Here is a 26,602-nt window from a genome sequence, read left to right as displayed (position 1 = left end):
ACCATCTGTATAAACATGGAAATATCTATACCGCTATCTACATAAACATAGAAATATCTACACCGCCATCTCTATGAACATGGAAATATCAACACCGCCATCTGTATGAACATGGAAATATCTACACCGCCATCTGTATGAACATTTAAATATCTACACCGCCATCTGTATGAACATGGAAATATCTACACCGCTAACTGTATGAACATGGAAATATCTTCACCGCTATATGTATGAACATGGAAATATCTATACCGTTATCTGTATGAACATGGAAATATCTACACCGCTATCTGTATGAACACGCAAATATCTACACAGCTATCTGTATATCAATGGAAATATCTACACTGCTATCTCTATAAACATGGAAATAACTACACTGCTATCTGTATAAACATGGAAATATCTACACTGCCACCTGTACGAACATGGAAATATCTACACCGCCATCCGTACGAATTTGGAAATATCTACACCGCCATCTGTATGAACATGGAAATATCTACACCGCCATCTGTATGAACATTGAAATATCTACACCGCTAAGTGTATGAACATGGAAATATCTTCACCGCTATCTGTATGAACATGGAAATATCTAAACCGCTATCTGTATGAACATGGAAATATCAACACCGCTATCTGTATGAACATGGAAATATCTACACTGCTATCTGTATCAACATGGAAATATCTACACCGCTATCTGTATGAACATGCAAATATCTACACAGCTATCTGTATATCAATGGAAATATCTACATTGATATCTCTATAAACATGGAAATATCTACACTACTGTCTGTATAAACATGGAAATATCTACAACGCCATCTCTATGAACATGGAAATATCTGCACCGCCATCTGTATGAACATATAAATATCTACACGGCCATCTGTATTAAGATGGAGATATCTACACCGCTATTTGTATAAACATGGAAATATCTACACCGCTATCGGTATAAACATGGAAATATCTACCCCGCTACCTGTATAAACATGGAAATATCAGCACCGCTATCTGTATGAACATGGAAATATCTACACCACTATCTGTATGAACATGGAAATATCTACACCGCTATCTGAATGAACATGTAATTATCTTCACCGCCATCTGTATGAACATGGATATATCTACACAGCCATCTGGATGAACATGGAAATATCTACACCGCTATCTGTATGAACATGGAAATAGCTACACAGCTATCTGTATGAACATGGAAATATCTACACAGCTATCTGTATGAACATGGAAATATCTACACTGCTATCTGTATGAACATGGAAATATCTACACCGCTATCTGTATGAACATGGATATATCTACACCGCTACCTGTATAAACATGGAAATATCAGCACCGCTATCTGTATGAACATGGAAATATCTACACCGCTATGTGTATGAACATGGAAATATCTACACCGCTAGATGTATGAACATGGAATTATCTTCACCACCATCTGTGTGAACATGGATATGTCTACACAGCCATCTGGAAGAACATGGAAATATCTACACCGCCGTTTGTATGAACATGGAAATATCTACACCGCCATCTCTATGAACATGGAAATATCTACACCGCCATTTGTATGAACATGGAAATATCTACACCGCCATCTGTATGAACATGGAAATATATTCACCGCTATCTGTATGAACATGGATATATCAACACCGGCATCTGGATGAACATGGAAATATCTACACCGCTATCTGCCTGAACATGGAAATATCTACACAGCTATCTGCGTATACATGGAAATATCTACCCAGATTTCTCTATAAACATGGAAATAACTACAAGGCTATCTCCATAAACTGGGAAATATCTACACCGCCATCTGTATGAACATGGAAATATCTTCACCGACATCTGTAGTAATATGGAAATGTCTACACCGCCATCTGTATTAAAATGGAAATATCTACACCGTTATCTGTATAAACATGAAAATATCCACACCGCTATCTGTATTAAATTGGAAACATCTACACCGCTACCTGTATAAACATTGAAATATCTGCACCGCTATCTTTATAAACATGGAAATATCTGCACCGCTATCTGTATAAACATGGAAATATCTGCACCGCTATCTGTATAATCATGGAAATATCCACAGCGCTATGAGTGTAAACATGGAAATATCTTCACTGCTATCTGTGTAAACATGGAAATAACTACACCGCTATCTTTATAAATATGGAAATATCTACACCGCCATCTCTATAAACATGGAAATATCTACACCGCCTTCTGTACAAACATGGAATTATCTACACCGCCATCTCTATAAACATGGAAATATCTTCAAAGCCATTTGTATAAACATGGAAATATCTACACCGCCATCTCTATAAACATGGAAATATCTACACCGCCCTCTGTATGAACATAGAAATATCTACACCGCCATCTCTATGAAGGTGGAATTATCTATACCGCTATCAGTATGAACATGGAAATATCTACATCGCTATCTGTATGAACATGGAAATATCTACACCGCCATCTGTATTAAGATGGAAATATCAACACCGCTATCTGTATAAACATGGAAATATCTACACCGCAATCTGTATAAACATGGAAATATCTACACCGCTATTTGTATAAACTTGGAAATATCCACACCGCTATCTGTGTAAACGTGGAAATATTTTCACCACTATCTGTATAAACATGGAAATAACTACACCGCAATCTCTATAAACATGTAAATATCTACAACGCTATCTGTGTAAACATGGAAATGTCTACACCGCTATCTGTATGAACATGTAAATATCTACGCTGCTATCTGTATAAAATTGGAAATATCTACACCGCTATCTCTATAAACATGGAAATATCTACACCGCTATCTGTATAAACAAGAAAATATCTAGACGGCCATCTCTATAAACATGTAAATATCTACACCGCTATCTGCATAAACATGGAAATATCTTCACCGCTATCTGTATAAACATGGAAATATCTAAACCGCTCTCTCTATAAACTTGGAAATAACTACGCCACTATCTCTATAAACATGGAAATATCTAGACCGCCATTACTATAAACATGGAAATAACTACATCGCCATCTGTATAAACATGGAAATAACTACACCGCTATCTCTATGAACATGGAAATACCTACACCGCTATCTGTATGAATATGGGAATATCTCCACCGCTATCCGTATGAGCATGGAAATATCAACACCGCTATCTGTATGAACATGGAAATATCTACACCGCTATATGTATGAACATGGAAATATCTACACCGCTATCTGTATGAAGATGGAAATATCTACACCGCTATCTGTATGAACATGGAAATATCTATACCGCTCTCTGTATGAACATGGAAATATCTACACTGCTATCTGTATGAACATGGAAATATCTACACTGCTATCTGTATGAACATGGAAATATCTACCCCGCCATCTGTATAAACATGGAAATATCTACACCGCTATCTGTATGAACATGGAAATATCTACACCGCTATCTGTATAAACTTGGAAATATCCACACTGCTATCTGTGTAAACATGGAAATATCTTCACCGCCATCTGTATAAACATGGAAATAACTACACCGCTATCTCCATAAACATGTAAATATCTACAGCGCTGTCTGTGTAAACATGGAAATGTCTACACCGCTATCTGTATGAACATGGAAAAATCTACACTGCTATCTTTATAAAATTGGAAATACCCACACAGCAATCTCTATAAACACGGAAATATCTACACCGCTATCTGTATAAACAAGAAAATACCTAGACCACCATCTCTATAAACATGTAAATATCTACACCGCTATCTGTATAATCATGGAAATATCTGCACTACTATGTGTATAAACATGCAAATATCTACACCGGTCTCTCTATAAACTTGGAAATAACTACACCCCCATCTCTATAAACATGGAAATATCTAGACCGCCATCTCTATAAAAATGTAAATAAGTACACCGCCATTTGTATAAACATGGAAAAAACTACACCGCTATCTCTATGAACACGGAAATATCTACACCGCCATCTGTAGGAACATGGAAGTATCTACACCGCCATCTGTGTGAACATGGAAATATCTACACCGCCATCTGTATGGACATGGAAATACCTTTACCGCCATCTGTATGAACATGGAAATATCTACAACGCTAACTGTATGAACATGGAAATATCTACACCGTTATCTGTATGAATATGGAAATAACTACACCGCTATCTGTATGAACATGGAAATATCTACACCGCTATCTGTATGAACATGGAAATATCTACACCACTATCTGTAGGAACATGGAAATATCTACACCGCTATCTGTATGAACATCGAAATATCTACACAGCTATCTGCATATACATGGAAATATCTACACAGCTTTCTCTATAAACATGGAAATAACTACACCGCTATCTCTATAAACGTGGAAATATCTACACCGCCATCTGTATGAACATGGAAATATCTACACCGCCGTATGTAGGAACATGGAAATATCTACACCGCCATCTGTATTAAGATGGAAATATCTACACCGCTATCTGTATAAAAATGGAAATATCCACACCGCTATCTGTGTAAACATGGAAATATCTTCAGCGCTATCTGTATAAACATGGAAATAACTACACCGCTATCTCTATAAACCAGTAAATATCTACAAAGTAATCTGTGTAAACATGGAAAGGTCTACACCGCTATCTGTGTAAACATGGAAATATCTACACCGCTTTCTGTATAAAGATGGAAATATCTACACCGCCATCTCTATAAACATGGAAATGTCTACACCGCCATTTGTATAAACATGGAAATATCTACACCGTCATCTCTATAAACATGGAAATATCTACAACGCCATCTGTATGATCATGGAAATATGTACACATATATCTGTATGAACATGCAAATATCTTCACCACCATCTGTATGAACATGGAAATACCTACACCGCCATCTGTATGAACATGGAAATATCTACACCGCCATCTCTATAAACATGGAAGTATCTACACTGCCATCTGTATAAACATGGAATTATCTACACCGCTATCTGTATATACATGGAAATATCTGCACCGCTATCCATATAAACATGGAAATATCTATACCGCTATCTCTATAAACATGGAAATATCTACACCACTATCTGTATAAACATGGAAATGTCCACACCTCTACCTGTATAGACATGGAAATATCTACACCGCTAACTGTATAAACATGGAAATATCTACACCGCTATCAGTATAAACATCCATATTTGCTCTTAATTTATACCCAAGGCTGGTATGTTTCATATCATAAAAAGACCAAATACAGAATTAGTCTATATTTGGTCTGGCAATTGATCTCTGCGATAATGAAACCTCAAAGACAATCAAATGTGTAATCTAAGCTACATATTAAATAGCTTGGTTTTTAGGTAGCACGTTGCTGTGTATGCTGGCTTCATAGAATATGCAAGTAGCAATGGCCATTTTTTAATAGTCATTAGCCTTGATGTTCTCCTAATTTTGAATCACATAGAAATAGAAATCTAATCTCACTAGATTTTTTTTTTTTGAAACAGGGTCTGGCTTCATTGCCCAGGGTGAAGAGCAGGGCATGATCTTGGCTCACACCTCTGCCTCTCGGACTCAGGCCATCCACCCACCTCAGCCTTGGGGTAGCTGGGACCACAAGCATGTGCCACCATATCCAGCTAATATTTTTATTTTTGTACAAATGGGGTTTGTCATCTTTCCCAGGCAGGCCTCAAACTCCAAGACTCAAGAAATCCACCTGCCTTGAATTCCCAAAGTACTGGGTTTACAGGTGACAGCCACTACGCCCAGCAACTAAACTTCTAAAAATCAATTTTACATAAAATTATCTAAGCGTGCAAGGAAAGATAAGAAGCCTAAGGAACCAGTGAGTTGAAGAATAAATGCAGTTTAAATCATACATGTAAACAACATGATGTGATGTGGTAGGAATCATCTAACATGCTTTAAAGCATGAGTAAAAGGTCTTTTCTTAGAAAACTGGATCTTAGTTTAGGATATCTTTAGATAAGAGTATGAAAAGTCATATCATATTGATAAGTAACGTGCTTTCTTTGGCTAATTTTAGGGATAGGACATTTACTTTCATATAATTCATAGGAATCTTAGACTTAAAAATAAAATTTCCCTTCTCAAATCCTTACTTTCATACATTTTTTGCATTTCTTTCACTTTTGTGTTAATGGCCTATGTCTCAACATATTCTATTAAGCCTTCTGGAAACACATACTTTGTTTCCAGCCTCTTCAGAGAACCATCACTCCACTTCCTAGGCTTCTGAAGAAGCAGACCCAAGCTTATAGTTATTACATATTTCTAAATCTAGGTGACCAAGAAAAATTGATACTTTTCCCATCATACCTTTAAGTTAATAATCAGGTGTATGCTGAGAGGTAAAGACCCAAGAGTGTTGGTTGTCTAATTGTGCAGCTGTATAAACAAATCTTAATGCTTGAAAATATTCAAAGGTTATTCTCACGTTGATTGTTGGTAACTATGTGTAACAACATGAAAAGAAAAAAAATCAAAGAATTACGTCTGAGGATAATACACAATCTCTAAGGGTAAGAAGAGCAACAAAAATTCTGCTTCAATTACCACTGAAATAATATATTTATCCTGTAAAATCTATGGTGGCTGGTTGTAAAAATTAGGCATTAGCAAACTGATGAAGACTTTTTAATGAAAACATTATGAAACATAGTTTTTAAAAAGTTAAATACACCCACACCAGTTTTTCACATTCTTTGGGCTGCTTTAATGCTGCCATTAAATAATTGATTTAGTTGTGACATAGATCCTAAGTTCCATTGAGTCTACCATTCATAAAGATGCAATGTAAGGCAACAAAAATATAAATTGTGTGTGTGAGGGGGAGAAGTCAAGAGTATTTTTATGTGACAGAAGTTAAGTTGTTATCAGTGTAAAATAGTCTGTTACAAATACAGGACTCCGTATGTTAGTTTCACTTACCCGAAAGAAATAAATTAGAGCAGATACACACACACACACCAAAAAAGGGAAAAGAAACAAAGCTTAGCACCACAGAAAACCACCAAACTAGAGAGATGAACAATAAGAAAGGAAGAAGTGAACAAGTAATCTAAAAAACAACTAATGAAATGGTAGAAGGAAGTCCTAATTTATCAATAATAAACTTGAATAGAAGTGGATTAAACTCTACTTAAAAGATATAAAGTGGATGAATGGATTCAGATAGTAAAACCCACCTATGTGCTGCCTACATGATACTTACCTCACTATTAAAGACAAATAGACTGAAAGTGAAGAGATGGAAAAATATATTTTATGCAAACAAATGAAAAGCAAGCAGGAGTAGCCACAGTCATGTCATATTTTAAAAGGCTTTAAATAAAAAAACTATATAAAAAAAGAATGTCACTGTATAATGAAATGATAAAAGGCCCAATTCAATAAGAGGACATAACATATATATTACTTAGGTTTAACTATATATGTACCCAACACCAGAACAACCAGATATGTAAAGCAAATATTAGATTTAAAGGTAGAGATAGACTGCAATACAATATTAGTAGGACATTTCAACACTCCACTTTAAAAATGAACAGATTATATGAAGAGAAAATCAACCAAAAAATGACAGACTAAAACAATACCATAGAACAAATGGACATAGCAGGTAAAGAAGATCTCACCTGATATGGTTTGGCTGTATATCCCCACCGAAATCTCATCTTGATTATAGCTCCCATAATTCATACATGTTGTGGGAGGGAACCAGTGGGAGATAATTGAATCATGGGGGCGGTTTCCCCCATACTGTTCTTGTGGTAGTGAATACGTCTAACAAGATCTGATGGTTTTATAAGGGGGAACCCTTTCACTTGGTTCTCAATTCTATTTTGTTTGCTACCATGTAAGATGTGTCTTTCGCCTTCCATCATGATTGGGAGACCTCCCCAGCCACGTGGAACTATGAGTCCACTAAACCTCTTTTTCTCTGTAAATTACCCAGTCTCGGGTATGTCTTTATCAGCAGTATGAAAACAGACTAATACATCATCCAACAGCTGCAGAATACAAATTATTCTCAACTGTACACCAAACATTCTCTAGGACCAATCATACATTATGACACATAATAAGTCTTAACAAACTTAAGAAGACAGATATCATATGAAGTATCTTTTCTGATTACAGTGATATAAAGCCAGAAATCAACAACAGGAAAGCCCTTGGAAATTTTATAAAAACATGGAAATTAAATAGCATGCACCCAAGAAATCAATAGGTCTCATTAAGACATTAATAGGAAAATTTCAAAAGTCACTGAGACAAGTAAGAATGAAAATCCAACATACCCAAACTTATGGAACGTAGCAAAAGCAGTTCTAAGAGGGAAATTTATAGCAATAAAAGCCTACACCAAAAAAGAGGAAAGATTTTCAAATCACAAAGCAAAATTATACACTTCAAGTAACTAGAACATCAAAAACAAACTAAACCCAAAATTGGTAGAAGGAAGGAAATAATAAAGCTCACAGCAGATATAAATGAAACAGACACTAAAAAATATTTCAAAAGATAAATAAGACAAAGTGTAAAGGTAAAACTGACAAACCTTTAGCTAAACTAAGACAAAAGGAGAGAAAATTCAAATAAATAAAAGATGAAAAAGGAGACATTACAACTGATACACCACAGAAATATAAGGGATTGTAAGACATTACTCATAACTATATGCCAACAAATTTGATAATGTAGAATAAAGTGAATAAATTTCTGCACACATACAACTACCCAGATTAAATTGTGAGGAAATATAACATCTGAACACATCAATAATTAGTTTGGAAATTGAATCAATAATAAAACATCTTCCATCAAAACAACAACAACAACAACCAACACCCAGGACCTGATGTCTTCACTGCTGAAATCTACCAAACAGTTAAAGAATAACTACCAATTCTCCACAAACTTTTCCACAAAAGTAATGAGGAAGGAATACTTCCATACTCATCTTATGAGGCTCGCAATATCCTGATTCTAAAACCAGACAAAGACATGCACAAAATGAAAATAACAGGCCAATATTCCTGGAGAACATAGATACAAAAATTCTCAACAAGATACAAGTGAACTGACTTCGACAGCACACTAAAAAGAGTATTCACTATAATCAAGTGGGATTCATCCCAGGGATGAAAGGATGGCTTAACATGCACAAATCAGTAAATATGATACACCACCACAATAGAAAGAAAAACAAAAACCATGTGATCATTTCAACAGATGCAAAAAGAACACTTGACAAAAGTCAACATTCCTCTTTGATAAAAACTGTCAAGAAAGTAGGTATAGGAGTGTACCTCAACGCAGTAAAGGCCATATGTGACAAACCCACAGCTAACATCTTATTTATGGTGAATAGTTAAATGCTTTTCCTCTATGATATGGAGGAAGACAAGGATGTCAACTTCTACCACTTCTATTTAGCATAGTACTGGAGGTCAGAGCCAGAGCAATTAGACAAAAGAAATAAATAAGAGGGATCCAAACTGGAAAGAAGGAAGTCAGATTGTTTCTGTTTGTAGAAAATGTGATCTCACATACATATGTATACATCTATATATATGATCATATAGATATATATGATCTCTCTCTCTTTAGGGTTCTTTCTATATATACTTATATAGAGTGAGAACCCTAAAGACTTGACCAAAAACTACTAGAAATCATAAATAAATTCAGTAAAGTTGTAGTATACAAAATCAACACAGAAAATTCAGTGGTGTTTCTATACACTAATAGTGAACTATCTGAAAAAGTCATCAAGAAAGGAATTCCATTTACAATAGCTACCAAGAAATCTGCAGATAAATTTTATCAAGGTCGTGAAAGATCTCTACAATGAAAACTATAACACACTGATGGAAAAATTTACAATACACAAAAAATGGACACTATATACTCATGGAATGGAAGAACTGATACTATTGAAATGACCATACTAACAAAATGTCCTACAGATTCAATGCAATCCCTATCAAAATACCAATGAAATTCTTCACAGAAATAGAAAAAAATACCCTCAAATTTGTATGAAACCAGAAAAGACCCCAAATAACCAAAGCAAACCTGTGCAAAAATAACAAAGCTGGAGGCACCACACTACCTGACTTCAAAATATACTACAAAGCCATAGTAAGCAAAACAGCATGGCACTGCCATAAAGCAAACACATAGACCAGTGGAAGAGAATATACAGCTCAGAAATAAATTCTCATACCTAAAGTCAACTGATTTTCAAAAAAGGAGTCAAGAGCACACACAGGGGTAAAGACAGTCTCTTCATTAAATGGTACTGAGAAGATTGGATATCTACATGTGGCATAATGAAATCAGACCCCTATCTTTTACCTTATACAAAAATCAACTCAAATGTGATTAAAGACCTAAAGGTAAGATTGAAAACTATGAAAAACTACTAGAAGATAACTTGTGGGAAATTCTCTATAACTTTGGGTTGTACAAGGATTTTTTAAATGAGACGTCAAAAGCACAGGCAACAAAAGCAAAAATAGATAAATGGGGTTTCATCAAACTAAAATGCTTTTGCACAGCAAACGAAACTTAACAGAGTGAAAAAACAACTTACAGAATGGGATACAATATTTGCAAACTATACATCTGCTAAGGAGTTAATGCCCAGATTATATAAGAAACTTAAACAACTCAACAGCAAAAACATAAATAACTTATTTAAAAATGGGCAAAACTGGGAGGCTGAGGCAGGTGGATTGCCTGAGGTCAGGAGTTTGAGACCAGCCTGACCAATATGGTGAAATCATTTCTCTACTAAAAATACAAAAATTTAGCCAAACATGATGGCGTGTGCCTGTAACCCCAGCTACTCAGCAGGCTGAGGCAGGGGAATTGCTTGAACCAGGGAGATGGAGGTTGCCGTGAGCCCCGATTGCACCACTGTACTCCAGCTTGGGCAACAGAGCAAGACTCCTTCTCAAAAAAAAAAAAAGGACAAAATAAACTAAAAGACATGCCACAAGAGAAAATATAGAAATGGTCAAGACGAATATATAATAAAATCATGTTCAACATCACTAACCATCAGGGAAATGCAAATCAAAACCACAGTGAGATACCAGTTCACCCATTAGAATGGCTATTACCAAAAAGGTAAAAGATAACAAGAGTTGGCAAGGAAGTGGAGAAAAGGGAACACTTACACACTGTTGATGGGGTTGTAAACTAGTACAACCATTAAGCAAAACTTTATGGAAATTCGCTAAAAAATAAAAAAAACAAAAAAACAATCATTCGATCACATAACCCAGCAATCCCACTACTGGGTATTCATCCATAGGAAATGAAATCATTGTGTTTGAAAAATATCTGCACTCTTATGTTTACTGTAGCACTATTTCTAATAATCAAATATGGAATCAATCTATGTGTCTAAAAACAAACAAGTGAATTATATATATACAATATATATTATGTATATTACATATATAATATATATTATGTATATTATATATAATATATAATGTATATAAGATATATTATATATTATATATAATATATATTATGTACATAATATATACTATGTATATTATACATAATATATATTATCTATATAATATATATTATATATAATATATATTATGTATATTATATAATATATATTATGTATATTATATAATATATATGATGTATAATATATATAATATATTATGTATATTATATATAATATATATTATGTATATTATATATAATATATATTATGTATATTATACATAATATATATTATGTATATTATACATAATATATATTATGTGTATTATACATAATATATTATGTATATTATACATAATGTGTTACGTATATTATACACATAATATATATTATGTATATAATATACATTGTATATTATGTATATTATATATAATATATATAACGTATAATATATAATATACGTTATGCATATTATATATAATATACATAACGTATATTATATATAATATACATAACGTATATTATGTATATTATATATTACATATAATATATATTATTATATATAATTATAATTATATATAATTTTATGTGTAATTATAATTATACATAAAATTAATTATATATATATATATATATATGTATATGGACACACACACAATGAAATACTATTCAACCATAAAAAAAGAATGAAATTCTGCCAGTTGCAACAACATGGATGACCCTGTAGGATACAATGTTAAGTGAAATAAGCCAGACACAGAAAGCAAATACCGCATGATCTCTCTCATATGTGGAATCTTAAAAGAAAAAAGTTAATAGAGAATTAGAGTAGAATAGTGGTTACCAAACAGTGAGGAAGAAGTGGGGAGGGCAAAATGGAGATAGATTGGTTAACAGTTATGAAATCACAATTATATAGGAAGAATAAGTTTTAGTGTTCTTTGCAAAGCAGGGTGACTATAGTTAAAAGTAAAGTATTGTGTATTACAAAGTATCTAGAAGAAAGGATTTTGAAATTTCTTATGAAAAAGAAATGATGAATGCATGAGGTAATTAATACACTAAGTATCCTTATTGGATCATTAGACAATATACATATTCATTGAAACATCAAATTGTATCCTATAAATCTATATAATTACAATGTGAAAATTTTTTAAAAATAAATTAATGAATTAAATAACAATTTTAAAATGTTCTCAATCACCAACGCAAAGTTTAGGAGCTCTGTTCTTGACTCAGCCTGAAGACTGAAAACTAATGTGTTAGAAATATTTGTAGATCCTCTCAATTTTGAAAGAATCCTAGCTAAACTACTGAAATATAAAATATATTCTATGTAATATGCTCTTAGGTATATTCTTAGGTGAACTCTGCTTTTAGATGAAGCTTATAAAAATGAAAAACGTATCTGAAATAAAATTTTAAAGTATTTGGAAAATTACAGCTTAACCTATTAAAGACAAATTTTCTATACAGTAACCTTTTTATATGCTTTTGAAATGGGATATACAATTATTTTCCCTGATGTGAAACAAAATATAGAAAGTTGGCATTTTATCTAAGAAGTTAACTTAGGAAGGAAGAGTGAGAGGCAGAGGAATGAGGGAAGAAAGGAAGGCTGATGATGGGATACCTTATCAAGTTGCCTAATGCTGTATTGGAACCTAATAGGCCTTCTAAGGAGTTTTATTACATAATGCAAGACTCCTCAATCTGGGAGGAGGAAAGGGCTTTATTTTTGAGTGGTCACAGGTTGCCCCATGGGCATAAACTCTACCAAGCTTCTAGGTTACACCTACATGAGCATCCCACCTGCTTAAGTGAGAGCAGCCACAAACTGTGGGCCATTCCAGGTAAGTGTCATATCACACCTGCACCAACTAGTCAAAGCCTGGGTCAAAGCCTGTGCAGAACTGATTGCTACAGCAGAGGCTAAAATAAGAAATGGGGCTAAGAGAATGAAAAGCAGTGCCCATATGTATCCAAAAACAGGTTGAAGATATCTTTAGGAAGGAACAGATAATTTTTTTTATTCATACAATAACAGATGCATATGAACTCCTCGAGTAGTCACCCATTCCTGTCAGCCCTTGGGCTTCATAACTAAATCACTCTTCCTTTGTAATCCAGTCCCACATTTTCAGCTATCTCTCTATGTTTCTTATCTTAAATATTTCTTTGCTCTATACTCTTCCCCTAGTCTTCAACCAATTTCTTTCTTTATTGTCCCAACCCACAGACTGTTATTTCCACTTCGATGTCCCATAGAAGCTTCAAGGGTTTGAAATACCTAAAAAACAACTCATCTTTCTCCCTAAAACTGCCTCTCCTTCTCCCACTTCAAAATTTCAACTAATGGCTCCCCCTGTTATCCCTACCAGAATCCTGAATGATCCCTGTTTCTCCTCATTCACTCCATACATGTAAATCTCATTAACGTTACTTTCTAGATATTTCATGAATCCTTTCCATTCATTCTGTACTAGAAAGTGTTCCCAGTTTAGACCCTGGTGGTTGGTGGCCTCTTACCTAGGCTCTCTCTCTCTCTCTCTCTCTCTCTGTGGGTGTGGGTGTGGGTGTGTGTGTCCTGAGAATTTATTTACTTCTGGTTTTTGTTTGTTTTTTAGTATCCAGAATCTACAGGGAACTTAAATCAATTAGAAAAAAAATAACCCAATTAACAAATGGGCAAAGGACATGAACAAACTCATCTCAAAAGAACATATACAAATGGCCAACAAATACACGAAAAAAAATGGTTAGAATCACTAATCATCAGAAAATTGCAAATCAAAACACAATGAGATACCATTTCATACCGGTTGGAATGGCTATTATTAAAAAGTCAAAATACAACAGATGCCAGCAGGGCTGTAGACAAGAGGAAGTGTCTGTATATTTTTAGCTATAGCCCTACTTCAAACGTGTCCCCCTTACAGCCAAAAGAGCAGCCTATCTAAAGCACTGTTCTGATCAGCTCACTTACCTGACTGAAACCTTCAGTGACTCCCATGGCCTGCAGGTCAATGCACTAATTCATGACTATAACATCTGAGATATCCTTGATCTGGCTACTGGTCTAGCCCTCTCTGACTCACGCTTTATAAACCATGCATTCTGGAACTTTTTAGTTGTTTCCCACATCAGCATGCTACTTCCCATCCATGTAGATTTGCAGAGACCTCCTCATCTTTTTAATTCCCAGTTCCCACTCTCAACATGGGCCATCTCCTACCCACACTTCAAAACCTAAGCAAAACAACACCTTCCGTGACACCTCCATGCTGAGTCAGATGCCATCCCCTTTGTATTGTAGTTCTTTGCTTGTGTGCCTTTGTCTCACTTTGTTCTCTTTAAAATAAACTCCATGAGGACAATGATCACCTGCTATTTGTGTTAATATCTGCACCAAGTGGCATAGTGTCTGGAGTATAGTAGGATCTATTTTCAAGGAACAAAAGATTATATCTATACCAATAGACATGAATTAGCGCTTTTTTTTTTAAAGATAAGCTCCCTTTGAACTAAGTCAATGTTTACAAGAAGAGTTATACTAAAAGGTTCACTTTTGCTGCTTATGTTTCATTTATTTCAGGCAATTAATTCATTGTTATTGGTAAATCGATACTTTTTATTGATACTGAAAAGAGAGAAATAAACTAATGACTATCTCTGTTAGAGTAGATTTGTTCATATCTATCAGTAAAATGTTAATTATCTGAAAGTCAATAATAAAACATAAACTGTGATCTTAAATGCTTTTAGGGGCTCAAAAATAATTAGAATTCATGTCAGCATATAAAAAAAGATCAGAGTATTTTTAAGATATGATAAAATTTTATTTTAGTTTCTTAATTGGGATTTTTGTGACCTTATAGAGTTCAACTAATTATAATTTTAAAAATAGGATTGATAGAGTTTTAGAATTAGAAACAATTTATAGATTATTTTATTTTTCTTTTGAGGAATCAGGTCATCAGAAGATCAAGGAACACCTATAATGTCACTAGATCCTAATTTAATTTAAATTTTAGAATCCAGGTATTCTAACTCCTGTCTTGATACTATTTCTACTTTATTATGTTGCTTCCCAGGGCTTTAAAAAATAAAAGCTGGGAAATTAAATTTCTTTTGCACATACAGCACCAATTATCAAATTCAGCATAAAAGCATAACATGTATACATCAAAAAGAAAACATAAAAACTTCATATTAAAAGCATCTCAAAACAATTGAATACAATAGGGAAACCTTATACAAATGCAACACTCCCCCATTAATAAAAAGAAACCAATTGGAGAAAAAAGAAATTCAATATAAACATGTTGGAATATAACCTAATTCATTTTAATCCAATGCTTCAAATTGAAAAAAATTAGCACTAGTGTTATTTTCCTTCATCATTACAATCTTGCTTTTCATTACATTATGCTATGTTTTGTATTAAACATAAAATCAATTTTTCACCTTAACACATGCTAGAAATACAGAGTCACCATGCTGGAAATCAGTAGAAAGTGTCTTTGTTTCTACTTTTTTTTTCTTTGAAAAAGCTTTGGGAAAAAATATCATTTACAATGTTTAATTTTAATAACTTAAAGAATGTAATTGATTTTTGTTTGTTTTTGACATGGAGTTTCACTCTTGTCACTCAGGCTGGAGTACAATAGCATGACCTCGGCTCACTGTAACCTCCACCTCCCAGGTTCAAATGATTCTCCTGTCTCAGCCACCCGAGTAGCTGGGATGACAGGCACTCGCCACCACACCTGGCTAATTTTTGTATTTTTAGTAGAGATGGGGTTTCATCATGTTGGCCAGGCTGGTCTCAAACTCCTGACCTCAGGCGATCCACCCACCTCGGCCTCCCAAAGAGCTGGGACTACAGGCGTGAGCCACCCTGCCCAGCCAATTGAATAGTTTTTAACTCAGAGGATAAATGCTTGAGGGGATGGAAAGCCCATTCCTCATGATGTGATTATTTCACACTGCATGCCTGTATCAAAACATCTCATGTACCCCACAAATATATAAACCTCCTTTGTACCCACAAACATTTTATAAAATAATGAAAATATTTTAAAACTAAAAAATTGTTTTTTAATTAAGCAACCTTATTTAAATAAAATCATTCTTCCTCATCCTCAGTCCTGGGATCTACCAGAAAGAATTAGCAACATCTTAAAGATGACAAAGTGTTAAAGATAAGCTGCTATTAAGTAAAAGTGTGAAGTGTGGAGGGGACAAGCTGGATGCCTGAACCATTTTATTCTATCTTTAGGACAGTGAAAGAGCAAGATGCAGGGTTGGGGTGGGGGACACTTATTCTGTTGAGCATTGTCACCACTATATTCACTGAAATTCATCTGCATGCTTGTATGTATACTGTTGATTCGCCTGATACACTGAAAATTATATGAAATTGTTCTCTATTCTTTAGATAATTATAATCTAAGTGCTAATATGAAGCTTAGAATTTATATGAAATATTTATGCCCACAACAAGACATTTCAGCTATTTCCTAGATAATAATCTCACTTCACCCTGCACAAAACAGGCACATGATCATGTCACTCTGACCTGGTTTGAGTCCAAGGAGACTTTTGTTTTTAAAATAATTTAGGTTAGTAGTTAAAATATGAACTTTGGGCCAGGAGTGGTGGCTCATGCCTATAATCCCAGCACTTCCGGAGGCTGAGGCGGGCGGATGACTTGAAGTCAGGAGTTGGAGACTGGCCTGGCCAACATGCTGAAACCCCATCTCTACTAAAAAAAAAAAATACAAAAATTAGCTGGGTGTGGTGGCAGGGACCTATAATCCCAGCTACTTGGGAGACTGAGGCAGGATAATTGCTTGAGCCTGGGAAGTGGAGGTTGCAGTGAGCAGAGATCTTACCACTACACTCCAAAACAAACAACAAACAAAAAAATTCTAGAGTCACACTGAAAATCTTAACAACCTGCTTCTACTTCTCATTTTTTTTTATTTTGACCTGATTTTAGACTGATGGTAAAATGCACAAATAACACAAAGTGCCCCCTATGTCCCTCACCCTGCTTCCCCTACTACTAACATTTTCAGAGCCATCCTTATTTTCTCTATAAAAAAGCAGAATTCTCCTTTTAGAGATTTGGAAAGATTATTAAAAGATAAGTTACAAAATACAGTACCTGACACGTATAAAATATTAAATAAATATTAGCCATGCTTAATTATTTGGTTTTGAGTCTATATGAGTCAAGTTTTAGTAGAAATATGGGCTAGAAAACAAAAGAAACAGAAAGCGGGACTCTGTGATCCGACTTGGGCTTATAGAACAGACTGTACTAGTTTGTTCTCATGCTGCTAATAAAGTCCTACCCAAGACCGGGTAATTTATAAAGGAAAGAGGTTTAATGAACTCACAATTCCACATGGCTGGGGAGGCCTCACAGTCATGGCAGAAGGCAAAAAAGAAGCAAAGGCACATCTTAAATGGTAGCAGAGAAGAAAGCTTGTGTAGGGAAACTCCCATTTGAAAACCATCAGATCTCGTGAGACTTATTCGCTACCAGGAGAACAGTAGGGGGAACCCGCCCCTATGATTCAATTATCTCCACCTGACTCCATCCTTGACATGCGGGGATAATTACAATCAAGGTGAGATTCGGCCGGAGACACAGCCGAATCATATCAATGACTAATGAGAGTTATGTCCAGAACCTAATGAAAACCTGTCTGAGGCCACATTCCCTGTAAAGCAGATTTGAGATAGAGATTTGTGTAGAGAACATTTAACTGGGTAAAATCCTAGGAACCAACAACTGTGGCGAAAAAGCTGAATTGGATAAAGGGAGTTGAGATGTGAGGCAGTCACAACAAATACCTCAGCTAATCTCAAGGGGGAGCTGAGAAGCTGGAGTGACCCTTCAGAGTTGCCCTAAATTGAGGCAGGAGTATGGAGTTTTAATACCTTTCACTGGCCATTCTTCAGATACGAGTTGTCCCAAGGATGGACATCAGCTTGACAAGTTATTAATTAGATCTCCTGAGAATAAGTTCTAGAGAGAATCAGCTGAGAGGCATGATTTGCCAACACTCCCAATAGCTGGGCAAACTTCAGTTTTGAGGGAGGATTTGGGTCACACACAAAAGTCTCCACAAATAATTATTCATGGGAAATTCTATGTAGGCAGAGCTATTTCATGGCCAGTTAATCAAAACTACATAATCTATTTGGTTAAGCAAAAGAAATTAAAAAGATAAAATAAAATCTATATATTAACACTCAAAAGATTTTAATGCATTTGCCTTGCATTTCGTATGTTTTGCCTTGCATTTCACATGTTTTGCCTTGCATTTGTTTATTTGCTTTTAAGAACCTTTAGAGAACAATAATTACTAATATAATATGCAGTAGCACAGCATAAACGAGGGAAGCTAACTCTCTCCCTTTTCCCAGGACCTGGAACAGCTAAAGATCCTAAGCATTGTCAGCTTTGGTATCTGACATAGTTTGGATGTTTGTCCCCTTCAAATCTCACGTTAAAATGTGATCCCCAATGTTGGAGACAGATGCCCCCTGAATGGCTTGGTGCTGTCCTCTTGGTAATGAATGAGTTCTTACCCTGTGAGTTCATGCGATATCTGGTTGTTTAAAAGAGACTGACACCTCCTCCCTGTCTCTCTTGCTTCCTCTCTCACCATATGATATGCTGGTTTCCCTTCACTTTCCACCATGATTGGAAGGTTCCTGAGGCCCTCCCTAGAAGCAGGTGCCAGTACTATGCTACACGTACAGCCTTCAGAACAAGGAGCCAAATAAACCTCATTTGTTTATAAACCACCCAGTCTCTGGTATTTCTTTATAACAATGCAAATGGGCTAAAAGAGTATCATTCATGGATAGTGAGTGTATTAGTCAATGTTCAAGCTGCTGATAAAGACATACCCAAGACAGGGTAATTTATAAAGAAGAAGAGGTTTAATGAATTCACATATCTGCACCGCTACCTGTATAAATATGGAAATATCTTAACCGCTACCTGTACAAACATGGAAATATCTACACCACCATCTCTATAAACATGGAAATACCTACACCGCCATCTGTATAAACATGGAAATATCTACACCGCCATCTCTATAAACATGGAAATATCTAAACTGCCATCTGTATGAACATGGAAATATCTACACCGCTATCTCTATAAATGTGGAAATATTAACAAAGCCATCTGTATAAACATGGAAATATCTACACCGCTATCTATATGAAGATGGAAATATCTACACCACCATCTCTATAAACGTGCAAATATCTACACCGCCATCTGTATGAACATGGAAATATCTACACCGCCGTCTGTATGAACATGGAAATATCTACACCGCCATATCTATGAACATGGAAATATCTACACTGCCGTCTGTATGAACATGGAAATATCTACACCGCCAACAGTATGAACATGGAAATATCTACACTGCTATCAGTATGAACATGGAAATATCTACACCGCTATCTGTATAAACATGGAAATATCTACACCACTATCACTTTAAACATGGAAATATCTACTACGCTGTCTGTATAAACACGGAAATATCTACACCGCCATCTGCATAAAAATGGAAATATCGACACCGCTATCTGTATAAACTTGGAAATATCTACTCCGCTATCTGTAAAAACATGGAAATATCTACACCACTATCTCTATAAACATGGAAATATCCACACCGCCAATTCTGTCAACATGGAAATATCTACACCGCCATCTGTATGAACATGAAAATATCTACACCGCCATCTCTATAAACATGGAAATAGCTATACCGCCATCTCTATAAAGATGGAAATATATAAACCACCATCTGTATGAACATGGAAATATCTACACCGCTATCTCTATAAAGAAGGAAATATCTATAACGCCATCGGTATAAACATGGAAATATTTCCAGGGCTATCTGTATAAAGATGGAAATATCTACACCGCTTTCTGAATAAACACGGAAATATCTACACCACCATCGGTATAAACATGGAAATATCTACACCGCCATCTGTATGATCATGGAAATATCTACACCGCCATCTGTATGAACATGGGAATATCTGCACCGCCATCTGTATGAACTAGGAAATATCTACAACGCCATCTGTTTTAAGATGAAAATATCTGCACCGCTATCTGTATAAACATGGAAATATGTACACCACTATCTGTATATACATGGAAATATCTACACTGCTCTCTGTATAAACATGGAAATATCTGCACCTCTATCTCTATAAACATGGAAATATCAACACCGCTATCTGTATATACATGGAAATATCCACACCGCTATCTGTGTAAACATGGAAATATCTTCACCGCGATCTGTATAAACATGGAAATAACTACACCGCTATCTCTACAAACATGTAAATATCTACAACGCTATCCGTGTAAACATGGAAATGTCTACACCGCTCTCTGTGTAAACATGGAAATATCTACATCACTATCTGTATAAACATGGAAATAACTACACCGCTATCTCTACAAACATGGAAATATCTGCACCGCCATCTGTATAAACATGGAAATATCTACACCTCCATCTCTATAAACATGGAAATATCTAAACCGCCATCTGTATGAACATGGAAATATGTACACCTCCATCTCTATAAACGTGTAAATATCTACACCGCTATCTGTATAAACTTGGAAATATCTACATCGCTATCTGTATAAACAAGAAAATATCTAGACCACCATCTCTATAAACGTGTAAATATCTACACCGCTATCTGTATAAACTTGGAAATATCTACACAGCTATGTGTATAAACATGGAAATATCTACACCGCTATCTCTATAAACTAGGAAATAACTACAACGCTATCTCTATAAACATGGAAATATCTAGACCGCCATCTCTATAAACATGGAAATATCTACACCGCCACCTGTATACATGGAAATATCTATACCGCTATCTCTATTAAGATGGAAATATCTACAAGGCTATATCTATAAACATGGAAATATCTACAGCGCTATCTCCATAAACTCGGAAATATCTACACCTCTGTGTGTATCAATGTGGAAATATCGACACCGCTATCTCTGTAAACATGGAAGTGTCTAAACCGCCCCCTGTATAAACATGGAAACATCTACACCGCCATCTCTATAAACATGGAAATTTCTACAACGTTATCTCTATAAACATGGAAATATATACACTGTCATCTGTATGAACATGAAAATATCTACACCGCCATCTCTATAAACATGGAAATAGCTATACCGCCATCTCAATAAAGATGGAAATATCTACACCGCCATCTGTATGAACATGGAAATATCTACACCGCCATCTGTATGAACATGGATATATCTACACCGCCATCTAGATGAACATGGAAATATCTACACCGCTATCTGTATGAACATGGAAATATCTACAGAGCTATCTTCATATACATGGAAATATCTACACAGCTTTCTATACAAACATGGAAATAACTGCACCACTACCTCTATAAACTTGGAAATATCTACACCGCCATCTGTATGAACATGGAAAATCTACACCGCCATCTGTAGGAACATGGAAATATCTACACCGCCATCTGTATTAAGATGGAAATAACTACACCGCTATCTCTATCAACATGGAAATACCTAAACCGCCATCTGTATGAACTTGGAAATATCTACACCACTATCTGTATAAACATGGAAATATCTACAGAGCTATCTGTATATACATGGAAATATCTACAAAGGTATCTCTATACACATGGAAATATCTCTACCGCCATCTCTATAAACATGGAAATATCTGCATCGCCATCTGTGTAAACATGGAAATATCTACACCTCCATCTCTGTAAACATGGAAATACCTGCACCGCCATGTGTATGAACATGGAAATATCTGCACCGCCATGTGTATGAACATGGCAATATCTACACCGCCATCTGTATGAACATGGGAATATCTGCACCGCCATCTGCATGAACAAGGAAATACCTACCACGCCATCTGTATTAACATGGAAATATCTACACCGCTATCTGTATAAACATGCAAATATCTACACCGGTATCTCTATAAACATGGAAATATCTACACCGTTATATCTATAAACATGGAAATATCTACACCGCCATCTCTCTAAAGGCGGAAATTTCTACAGCGCTATCTGTATGAACATGGAAACTTCTACACTGCTATCTGTATAAACAAGGAAATATCTAGACCGCCATCTCTTTAAACTTGGAAATATCTACACGTCTATCTGTATAAACATCGAGATATCTACACCGTTATCTGTATAATCATGGAAATATATACACCGCTATCTCTATAAACTTGGAAATATCTAGACCGCCATCTCTATAAACATGGAAATATCTACACCGCCATCTGTATAAACATGGAAATATTTATACCGCTACCTACATAAAGTTGGAAATATCTGCAACGCTATCTCTATCAACATGGAAATATCTACACCGCTGTCTCTATAAACTTGGAAATATCTACACCGCTATGCGTCTCATCATGGAAATATCTACACCGCCATCTCTATAAACATGGAAATATATACACCGCCAACTGTATGAAAATGGAAATATCTACACCGACATCTCTATAAAGGTGGAAGTATCTACACCGCTATCTGTATGAACATGGAAATATTCACACTACTAACTGTATAAAAACGGAAATATCTACACTGCTATGTCTATAAAGATGGAAATATCTACACCGCTATGTGTATAAACCTGGAAATACCTACACTGCTATCTGTATAAACATGGAAATATCTAAACTGCTATCTGTATAAACATGGAAATATCTACAACACTATCTCTATAAACTTGGAAATAACTACACCACTATCTCTATAAACATGGAAATATCTACACTGCCATCTGTATGAACATGGAAATATCTTCACCGCCATCTGTATGAATATGGAAATATCTACACCGCCATCTGGATGAACATGGAAATATCTACACCGCTATCTGTATGAACATGGAAATATCTAAAATGCTGTCTGTATAAACATGGAAATATTTACTCCGCTATCTCTATAAACTTGGAAATAACTACAACACTATCTCTATAAGAATAGAAATATCTAGACCGCCATCTGTGTAAACATGGAAATATCTACACCGCCATCTGTATATACATGGAAAAATCTATAACGCTATCAGTATAAGCATGGAAATATCTACACTGCCATCTCTATAAACATGGAAATATCTACACAGCCATCTGTATGAACATGGAAATACCTACACCACCATCTCTACAAAGGTGGAAATATCTACACCGCTATCTGAATGAACATGGAAATATCTACATTGCTATCTGTATAAAAATGGAAGTATCTACACCGCTATCTCTATAAACATGGAAATATCTACTCTGCTATCTGTATAAACAAGGAAATATCTAGACCGCCATATCTATAAACATGGAAATATCTACACCGCAATCTCTATAAACTCTGAAATCTCTACACCGCTATGTGTATCAACATGGAAATACCTACACCACTATCTCTGTAAACATGGAAATATCTAAACCGCCCTCTGTATAAACATGGAAATATCTACACCACCATCTGTATGAACATGGAAGTATCTACACCGCCATCTGTATGAACATGGAAATATCTACACCGCCATGTCTATGAACATGGAAGTATCTACACCGCCATTTGTATGAACATGGAAATATCTACACCGCCATCTCTATGAACATGGAAATACCTACACCGCCATTTGTATGAACATGGAAATATCTACACCGCCATCTGTATGAACATGGAAATATCTAGACCGCCATCTCTATAAACGTGGAAATATCTACACCGCTATCTGTATGAACTTGGAAATATCTACACTGCTCTCGGTATAAAATTGAAATTATCTACACCACTATCTCTATAAACATGGAAATATCTACAAAGCTATCTGTACGAACATGGAAATATCTACACCACTATCTCTATAAACATGGAAATAACTACACTGCTATCTGTATAAACATGGAAATATCTACACCGCCATCTCTATGAACATGCAAATATCTACACCGCCATTTGTATGAACACGGAAATATCTACACCGTCATCTCTATGAACATGGAAATATCTACACTGCCATTTGTATGAACATGGAAATATCTACACCGCCATCTCTATGAACATGGAAATATCTACACCGCCATTTGTATGAACATGGTAATATCTACACCGCCATCTGTATGAACATGGAAATATCTTCACCGCCATCTGTATGAACCTGGATATATCTACACCGTCATCTGGATGAACATGGAAATATCTACTCTGCTATCTGCATGAACATGGAAATATCTACACAGCTATCTGCATAAACATGGAAATATCCACACCGCTATCTCTGTAAACATGGAAATGTCTACACCGCAATCTGTGTAAACATGGAAATATCTACACTGCCATCTGTGTAAACATGAAAATATCTACACCGCGATCTCTATAAACATGGAAATATCTACACCGCCATCTGTATGAACATGTAAATATCTACACCGCCATCTGTATGAACATGGAAATATCTACACCGCTAACTGTATGGACATGGAAATATCTACACTGCTATTGGTATGAACATGGAAATATCTACACCGTTATCTGTATGAACTTGGAAATATCTACACCGCTATCTGTATAAACATGGAAATATCTACACCGCTATCTGTATGAACATGGAAATATCTACACCGCTATCTGTATGAACATGCAAATATCTACCCAGCTATCTGTATAAAATTGAAATTATCTACACCGCTATCTCTATAAACATGGAAATAACTACACTGCTATCTGTATAAACATGGAAATAGCTACACCGCCATCTCTATGAGCATGGAAATATCTACACCGCCATTTGTATGAACATGGAAATATCTACACCGCCATCTCTATGAACATGGAAATATCTACAACGCCATTTGTATGAACATGGATATATCCACACCGCCATCTGTATGAACTTGGAAATATCTTCACCGCCATCTGTATGAACATGGATATTTCTACACCGGCATCTGGATGAACATGGAAATATCTACACCGCTATCTGCATGAACATGGAAATATCTACACAGCTGTCTGCATATGCAAGGAAATATCTACACAGATTTCTCTATAAATATGGAAATAACTACAGCGCTATCTCTATAAACTTCGAAATATCTACACCGCCATCTGTATGAACATGGAAATCTCTACACCGCCATCTGTACGAACATGGACATATCTACACCGCCATCTGTATTAAGATGGAAATATCTACACCGCTATCTGTATAAACATGGAAATATCTGCCCAACTATCGGTATAAACATGGAAATATCCGCACCGCTATCTGTATAAACATGGAAATATCTAAACCGCTATCTGCATGAACATGGAAATATCCACACCGCGATCTGCGTAAACATGGAAATGTCTACACCGCTATCTGTGTAAACATGGAAATATCTACACCGCCATCTGTGTAAACAGGGAAATATCTACAGCGCCATCTCTATAAAGATGGAAATATCTACACCGCCTTCTGTATGAACATGGAAATATCTACCCCGCCATCTCTATAAACATGGAAATATCTACACCGCTATCTGTATGAACTTGGAAATATCTACACTGCTATCTGTATAAAGATGGAAATATCTTCACCGCTATCTGTATAAACATGGAAATATCTGCAATGATGTCTCTATAAACGTGGAAATAACTACACCACTATCTCTATAAACATGGAAATATCTAGACTGTCATCTCTATAAACATGGAAATAACTACACCACCATCTGTATAAACATGGAAATTTCTATACCGCTATCTGCATATACATGGAAATATCTACTCCGCCATCTCTATGAACATGGATATATCTACACCACCATCTGTACGAACATGGAAATATAT

This window comes from Gorilla gorilla, chromosome X (genome assembly GCF_029281585.2).
Source record: "Gorilla gorilla gorilla isolate KB3781 chromosome X, NHGRI_mGorGor1-v2.1_pri, whole genome shotgun sequence".
Classification (NCBI taxonomy): domain Eukaryota; kingdom Metazoa; phylum Chordata; class Mammalia; order Primates; family Hominidae; genus Gorilla; species Gorilla gorilla.
The sequence above is the reverse complement of the archived record's forward strand: the minus strand, read 5'-3'. Positions refer to the sequence as shown.